Source organism: Daktulosphaira vitifoliae, unplaced genomic scaffold (assembly GCF_025091365.1).
Source record: "Daktulosphaira vitifoliae isolate Bord-2020 unplaced genomic scaffold, ASM2509136v1 Scaffold_18, whole genome shotgun sequence".
Classification (NCBI taxonomy): Eukaryota; Metazoa; Arthropoda; class Insecta; order Hemiptera; family Phylloxeridae; genus Daktulosphaira; species Daktulosphaira vitifoliae.
The window spans coordinates 53,160-61,927 of NW_026099589.1; positions in this window are offsets into that span (position 1 = coordinate 53,160).

Here is an 8,768-nt window from a genome sequence, read left to right on the forward strand (position 1 = left end):
TTTTTTCAATTTTGAAGGGTAATGTCTTCGACTAGATACAATTTGTGATCTTTTGACGTATCGTTGAAAGAAATCCGTTCGGTGAGAGCTGAGAAANTAAGCTAAAATATATGATATTTTGAAAATATTAATAAATACCTAAGTTAAATACTTTTCAATTACATTTTTTTTATTTACGTTTTCAACGATTGTAATTTTGATATATTATCGTAAATGTAAAATTATATATTTTATTTATCTTAAAATTGCCTTTTTATAAAACAAAACATGTGTTTTATAATATGGTATAATAATGATAATTTATGGGTTTATTTTTACTTACAAAAGACAGAATTATTTGAAATCTCAAATACACAATTTTTTTTCAAATTGATTGACCTGAAAAAACCAAACCAAATTTATTTGTAATAATTATTAATACAATTGTTTCTTAAGAACCACGAAATACAAAAATATTAAGACACTATGACACAATTTTATTAATTTTGATTAGCTTGGCTGTTATTAAGTGTTTCGAGCTACTCTACAATATTATACCATAAAATAATTAGTTCATGATTTAATATAGCTAAAAACTAACAATTTAGGTATTCTTGAAAATATTTATAAATGATAATTGATCATCAAATACTTTTCAATTATTTTTTATTATCAAGCAATTCATTTATACTAAGTATAATAAATGACATAAGAATACAATTTTATGTTATGATAAAATTATACATCAGTATAAATTCAATTAAAAATTATAAAAAATCAACATACATACCTATGTACTTTATATAGGTTTACTTGATTTTAATAGTAAAATTTAGAACGTTTTTAGTTTTAGTTAAATAATTTTTAATATTATAATATTAGGTTAGAAAAAATAAAATTCATATAGTATTAATAAAAATAATTTTTGATATGAATGTAATTATTCCATAATATAATTATTTTAAAACTAATACAGTTTTGATATAAACTGTAATTTAAGCTATAAAATTTTATTTTTTAACGTATAAATGTCTTTGTAACTCAGCTTTTAGTGTATATTATGAATTACAATTGACAATTATAACTGACAAATTTTTAGTAAAATTTTCGTTTAATTTAATTTTAGTGTTTAAAATCAAAGACCAAATCTCGACGCATAATGATTACGGCAAAAAAAACATTATTGGCCAAAAGCTCTTACTAAAAAGTTCTGTTTTAGCTAATTTTTTATATTTTCAATGTGTGGCCAAAAAACTAATATCTATTAGTCAACATCTTATTTCAAAGCTATTAATACAGTTGTGATCGAAAACTGTTTCATTACACTTCAATGTAAAATCGTTACACAAACAAAACTATAGGAAGTGAATTTAGTTAAAAAAGTCATAAGATACTGTCTTTGATATTTCAGTCGATAATTCTTCAGAGATCAATTTCTTAAACAAAGAAAGTAAATTATTTATTGCTAAACCAGCCTTTAGTGCTAAAACTTCAGAATATATTAAAATTCTCGTTAGAACTATCTAATCGACTTGAGATATAAATAATAATAATTTTGAAAAACTTGAACTGAGAATACTAATATAGTTGTTGTATAAATTAATCGATGACTACACGCCGCAAATGATACGTTGAGTTTTCTTCCCGTCGTCAAAGTGACTATGTCGAGGATGTGCGTCACTGGTTACGGACGTGTCACACGAGAGGACTCGACGAACCGATCCACACCGTCGCCATCAACGCTGTTGACTTTTTAACGTATGTATGACTGAGGAAAACACAGAACCCCGTCAAGTTAATCTTTGAAATATTTTCTCATGAAACGACACTATGCTCGAGACGTGCACATACTCGTATCGTACTCTTTTTATAAGTCGTCTTACTATTAATATGACAACCGGTGGTCTGAAAACACATCCTCACAATAATCTAAGATATACATTTTACCCAAGTATTCGTCTCGTTTCCGGTGTATTGACGTACTGCTTATTTTACTTGCATCATTGAAACGGTTTGTTTACTGAGTCTTAGTGGAATTCTGTCACAAGCTCTCGACTCACATTTCTTTAGTTAAAAAAATTATATAACTTGTCTACTACATCATGCATCTTCATTGAATAACTTTTTATTTTATTTTTGTTTCTGTTTTGTTTAACGAATGTAATATACAAACCAAACCCCATACAATATTAACATACATATAGTATATTTTCGACCGTTATACAAGTAGTAAAATAAATCATAAAATATCTCTGTTGATTTTACATTATATCTCAGTTTTAATTAGTAAGAACTACATAGTCAAAAACAGAGTTCGTCGTTTAATATCAGCACATTATGGTATACATTTATTTAAATCAAAAATTAAAAACTTATTTTATATAAAATTTTTGAGTATTTACTACTGATAAATTTTTATTTATAAATATATAAGTATATTTCAATTAGTTTTATGTTTTGAAACATAGCTTTTCGAAAACTTAGCATTGTAGATTATGGTTTTCTAAAAACACCCAACAATAAAATATCTGAATCCATTTTTTTTCTTAGCAAAGCGCATTCTCAATTATTTTATCGTCAATTAAAAATGATTTTACTGTATTTAATAAGGATTATTATAAGGATATTTTATAATATCGTAAGCCACAGAAATGATTTTAATACCAGTTGCAAGTTCTTTTAGTATTTAATGGTCGATGTTTGTTGTTAGCTAATAAAGTCATCAATATTTTCAAGTTCTCAATCCGTATTTAAATTTTCAGAGGGGTACTAATTTTTGGCAGACATATTTTATATCATATTATAAATAGACTTAAAGTACAAAAGATAAAATTGCTTTAAAAATACCAAATATCACTAAACAAAAAAAGATATAATTTTAATAAATGAACAACCCTGCTCCATTACTTAAAATGATAAAACTTATTAGAAGATATATCCAAAACTAGTATAAAGTTCTACATTTGTAGATAATTAATTAATAAATGTAAATACCATTTTGAAATATAACATAATATTTTACATGTTGGTATTGAATCAGTACTTAAAAAATGATAAAGTGTATTCTTTTTTTTTACTAAACTAATTTTTCTTCTTTCTTCTAGAGTGTAAATGATTTATCACCTATTATGGAGCTCACATGTACTTTTTTCTTTTGTTTTAGTAAAAATTAGTTTTCTTCTTTAATTTTTATGCTACACGAAGCATTTTAATGTGCAACGTCGAAAAGATCATACATTTTTGTAATATGTTCAAAATAATTTTATTTAAATTTTTCATTTTTATTATTTGTCAAAAACTTTTTATAAAGTCATGGGATTTTCACCTATATCTTAATAATTTGATCATCAATTACAAAAGTAACACTGTCAAGAAGACTAATGGAGATTAGCCTTTTATAAAATAAGTATCGTAATTAACCAAATATCAATAGAAGTTTGAAGTTACATGGAAGTGACTAGTGATAAAACCAACCACATCCGTGTCTCACTTGAATCCAACACTATCAAATATTAACAACACCAGTAAATATTAATGTATAAAGAGAATTAATTTCAGTAAATTAATAATACAATTTTCTTCAATTTTTATGATACTCAAAGCAATTTGATGTGCAAAATCAAAAATATCATAGATTTCTACCATACCTTCAAATTCTTTTAGTATAGAATTTAGCTTCGATGCAAAGCTAAATTTTATTTATAAATCATTTTACTGTGATGTGTTTTATTATTTTTTTTTTATGTCTGTTACCACTTTTTCTCAACTCTCACCGAACGGATTTCTTTCAACGATACGTCAGAAGATCACAAATCGTATATAGTCGAAGACATTACCCTTCAAAATTGAAAAAATTTCCCTCGTTCCCCGTAAATGGGGGAAACCTCCAAAAAATTACAAATTTAAAAATCGCTAATTTTCGAAATTTTTTATATTTTTTTTACTTAAAAGTGCCGTAACTTTTTTACAAATGAACATATCAATATGATTTTTTTTTATATAGATGCTTGATGTCTTTACTTATCATTGCTATATTTTTTTGTAAATCTTACACTTAACCTGCCAGGTGAGGATTTAAAATGACAACTTTTTCATAACAAATTTACTTTTTCAACATTTGAAAATGTTCCGGAAGGTCTGACACTTTTATATATATCTTAAATTAAAGCTAATATAATGTACTTTAATTTAAAAAAAAAAAATTTGACCTCTGTACTTGTCTTCTTCACGGCGAAAATGGCTACTGAATGCTATTTTCGTGTGAAAATTCTCGATTTTATTATTTATATTATATTTAACTTTATAATGCTATAACTTATTGAAAAGTGTATGGATCCACACAATTTTTTTATGAGAAATAATATTTTTTAATAAACCCTTTTTCATTCGACATACTTTATCTTAATCGAGATATTAATAAGGACCTAGCAGATCAAGACGCTTTTGGAATAAAAGACCAATTTTTTTAAAATTAAACACTATCTAAAGATTTGCATCGAAGCGTTTATTTTTGATAGTGATTTTAATCACTGTCAGATATCATTATACTTGATCCAACTATACCACGTCACAACTGTGCCGCGACCNTCACTGTCAGATATCATTATACTTGATCCATCTATGCCACGTCACTACTGTCCCGCGACCCCCCTGTGCTGAGTTTTTTTCTACTTAAAACTGCTAAAAATTTTTCAAAAAAGACTAAATCAATATAATTTTTTTTATAAATGTATAATGACTTTACGTATCATCTGGTATATTTTTTTAATAAATCTGACCCTTTACCTGGCAATAGAGTGGGATTAAATATGATAACTTTTTCACAAAAAATTAACTTTTTTAACTTAAATTTTGAAAGTGTTTCCGGAAATTCTGACACTTTTATTTATATCTTAAATTAAAGTTAATGTAATCTACTTTATTATGCGAAAAAAAATTTTGGACTATATTTTATCTTCACGGTGAAAATGGCTACCAAATGCTATTTTTCTGTGAAAACTCTTGATTTTATTTTTTACATTTTTTATAAAGTCATGGGATTTTCACCTTTATCTTAATAATTTGATCATCAATTACAAAAGTAACACTGTCAAGAAGACTTATGGAGATTAGCCTTTTATAAAATAAGAATCGTAATTAACCAAATATCAATAGAAGTTTGAAGTTACATGGAAGTGACTAGTGATAAAACCAACCACATCCGTGTCTCACTTGAATCCAACACTATCAAATATTAACAACACCCGTAAATATTAATGTATAAAGAGAACTAATTTCAGTGAATTAATAATACAATTTTCTTCAATTTTTATGATACTCAAAGCAATTTGATGTGCAAAATCGAAAATATCATAGATTTCTACTATACCTTCAAATTCTTTTAGTCTAGAATTTAGCTTCGATGCAAAGCTAAATTTTATTTATAAATCATTTTACTATGATGTGTTTTATTATTTTTTTTTTTTGTGTCTATTACCACTTTTTCTCAGCTCTCACCAAACTGATTTCTTACAATGATACGTCAAAAGATCACAAATCGTAACTATTCAAAGCCATTACTCTCAAAAATTGAAAAAATTTTCCTCGTTCCCCATAAAGGGAGAAAATCTCCAAAAAATTACTAATTACTAAAATTAAAACTGCTAAAACTTTTTCAAAAAAGACTAAATCAATATAATTTTTTTTATAAATGTATAATGACTTTACCTATCATCTGGTATATTTTTTTAATAAATATGACCCTTTACCTGGCCATAGAGTAGGATTAAAAATGATAACTTTTTCACAAAAAATTAACTTTTTCAACTTAACTTTTGAAAATGTTCCGGAAATACTGACATTTTTATATATATCTTAAATAAAAGTTTATTTAATATAAAAATAAAAATTTCGAACTACATTTGACTTCAAGTTGAAAATGGCTACTATTTTTGTGTTAAAATTCTCGATTTTATACTTTACATTTTTAACTTTAAATTTCTATAAATTTTTAAAAAATGTATAAATCAATACAATAGTTAAATGAAAAATGATATTTATATACCACTTTCATTCGACATACTTTTTTTTTAAATCGAACCTTTTTCCTTATTAAAGTGGGGGTTCAAAACTTAAAAAAGCATATAAAAAGGTTAAATTCTTCAACTTAATTTTTTAAAGTGTTCCGAAAATTTTGACATTTTTATACTGAATATTTCTTAAATTAAAGTTTATGTTATATAATTAATTTTGAAAAAAAAACAATTCAGACTTTATTTCGTTTTCACGGTAAAAACGGACATCAAAGTTGATAAAAAAAAATACGATATTTGTAAAAAAATTCTTTTTTATATTTTTAACTTTATAATGCTATAACTTTTTGAAAAATGTATGGATCATAATAATTTTTTTAAGAAAATTACTATTTATATTCTTATTTTGTGCAACATACTTTTTTTTTAAATCGGACCATTTCCATTTATTTCTCTAACATTAAAAATAAGGGTATCCGTGTGGGATGGGTCTGTAGGCTGAGGATCCTTGGCGAGAAGGGTCCGAGGTGCTACAGGTGCCTGGAGCACGGGCACGTGGCTCAGACCTGCAAGGGACCGGACAGGTCCAAGAGGTGCTTCTCCTGTAAAAAGGAGGGGCACCAGGCCAAGGACTGTCCGGGTGCGGGGCTGGCCTCAAAGGCCACGAAGACAAAGGGGGGGCCTGGAAAGAAGGCTCCACCCGTGAAGAAGAAAGGGGGAAAGGCCGAGGGATCTCCCGGAGCGCAGCCCGCTAGTGGATGAGATTCCTTCAAACGAATCTCAACCACTGTCGGGCCGCTGGGAGCTCGTGGCCGGGGACTTCAACGCTCACTCCCCGGTCTGGGGGTCGGCGGACACGAATCAGCGTGGCGAAGAACTGTTGGACCTGATGTCGGCCCTCGGGCTAGTATCGGCCAACAGGGGATCCACCCCGACGTTCGAGGGTCACTCCTCGAGCTCGGTGGTGGACGTCACGCTGGTGTCTCCGTCGCTGCACCTGCACGTGACCGGCTGGTCGGTTCTCCCGTACAGAGAAAACCTCAGCGACCACCGGTACATCGTTTACGAGTGCGGCGATGGCGGCCGTCCCCCTCGAGCCGTGCCCCGCGTGCCGTCTCGCGGTGGGCGAGTGGGCTGGCGAGTCGGACCGGCCACGGACTTCGACGCTTTTGAGACGGGCTTATTGCTCGCTCAATGGTCGGCGCCCGCGGTACCGGACCGGCGCGTCTCCGCGAGCGAAGCGGCGGAAGAGTTGGACCGGAGGGTGGTCGCAGCTTGCGACTTCGCCCTCCCGGCCAAACGACCGCCGTCGACTCGCGGACCGCCAGTCCACTGGTGGAACGCCGAGGTGGCGGTCAGGCGTGAGGAGTGCGTCAGGGTCAGGAGGACTATGACGCGCTCCAACCGTTGGCCGCGGGACCCGGAATCCCCGGACCCGAGGGAGGCGCTGAGGTCGGCCCGCAAAGAGCTGAAGCTCGCCATCAGGCGGGCCAAAGCGAAGTGCTGGGCCGAACTCGTGAAGTCGGTGGACCACGACCCGTGGGGGAAACCCTACCGGGTCGTTATGCGGAAGCTCCGCGGTTCACCGGCTTCCGGTCAGCTGGAGGCGGAAGTGCTGGAAAGGGCGATAGACACACCCGCCTCTGCCTCCCCTTGCGTTCGGGGACGACGTGTCGGTGGAGGAATTCACCACCCAGGAGGTGGCCGACGCGGTGGCGCGCGTACGGGGCCGGAACACAGCTCCCGGCCCTGACGCGATTCCAAACCGGGTGTGGGGGTTGGTAAACGACCTCGCCCCGGACTGGATACGCGCCGTCGCGAACCGCTGCCTCTCGGAGGGTGAATTCCCCACGAAGTGGAAGAAGGCCAGGCTGGTGCTTCTGAGAAAGGGTGACAAGCCCGAGGGTCTCCCCTCGTCGTACCGACCGCTTTGCATGTTGGACGACTTGGGGAAAATCCTCGAGCGGCTGCTCGTCACCCGGATCGAAGCCCACCTGGCCGACGTCGGCGGACTGGCCGAGGGCCAGTATGGTTTCAGGAGGGGGAGGTCGACGGACGATGCGGCCTCCCTCTTCAGGGACTTGGCCCTCAGGGCCAAAACTGAGCAGGGCTTCGGGTTGGCGGTGAGCCTGGACATCCGAAACGCGTTCAACTCCGTGCGATGGTCACACATCCTCGGAGCGCTGGACGCGTTTCGGGTGCCTCCTTACCTCGGGCGGATGATCCGGTCGTACTTTAGCGATCGGGTCATCTCTTACGAGAGCGCCGCGGGCCCGAGAATCCGACCTGTTACGGGAGGCGTCCCGCAAGGGTCAGTTCTCGGGCCTTTGCTGTGGAACATCGCGTATGACGCGGTGTTCCGCGTTCCGCTACCACCACACGTGCGTGTCGTCTGCTACGCGGACGACACGCTGGTGGTGGCGGAAGGCGCCTCGTCCGAGGAGGCTGGATCCCGGGCAAACTGCGCGCTCAGAGCAGTCTCCGCCTGGATCCAGCAGGAGGGGAGTGGACTTAGCCTCGCCCTGGACAAGACCGAAGCGGTCTTGTTCACGGGCAGGTACAAGTTCACTCCTCNAGCAGGTACAAGTTCACTCCTCTACGGCTCGCCGTGCTGGGGGTGGAGATCCCGCTTAAGGACTCCATGACTTATCTAGGCCTCGTCATAGACAAACGTCTAAAGATCGGGCCGCACATTACTCGTGCGGCCCAGCGGGCCCAGAAAGTCATGAATTGCCTGGCGGGAATCATGCCCAATCTGGGAGGGCCGAGAGAGATGCG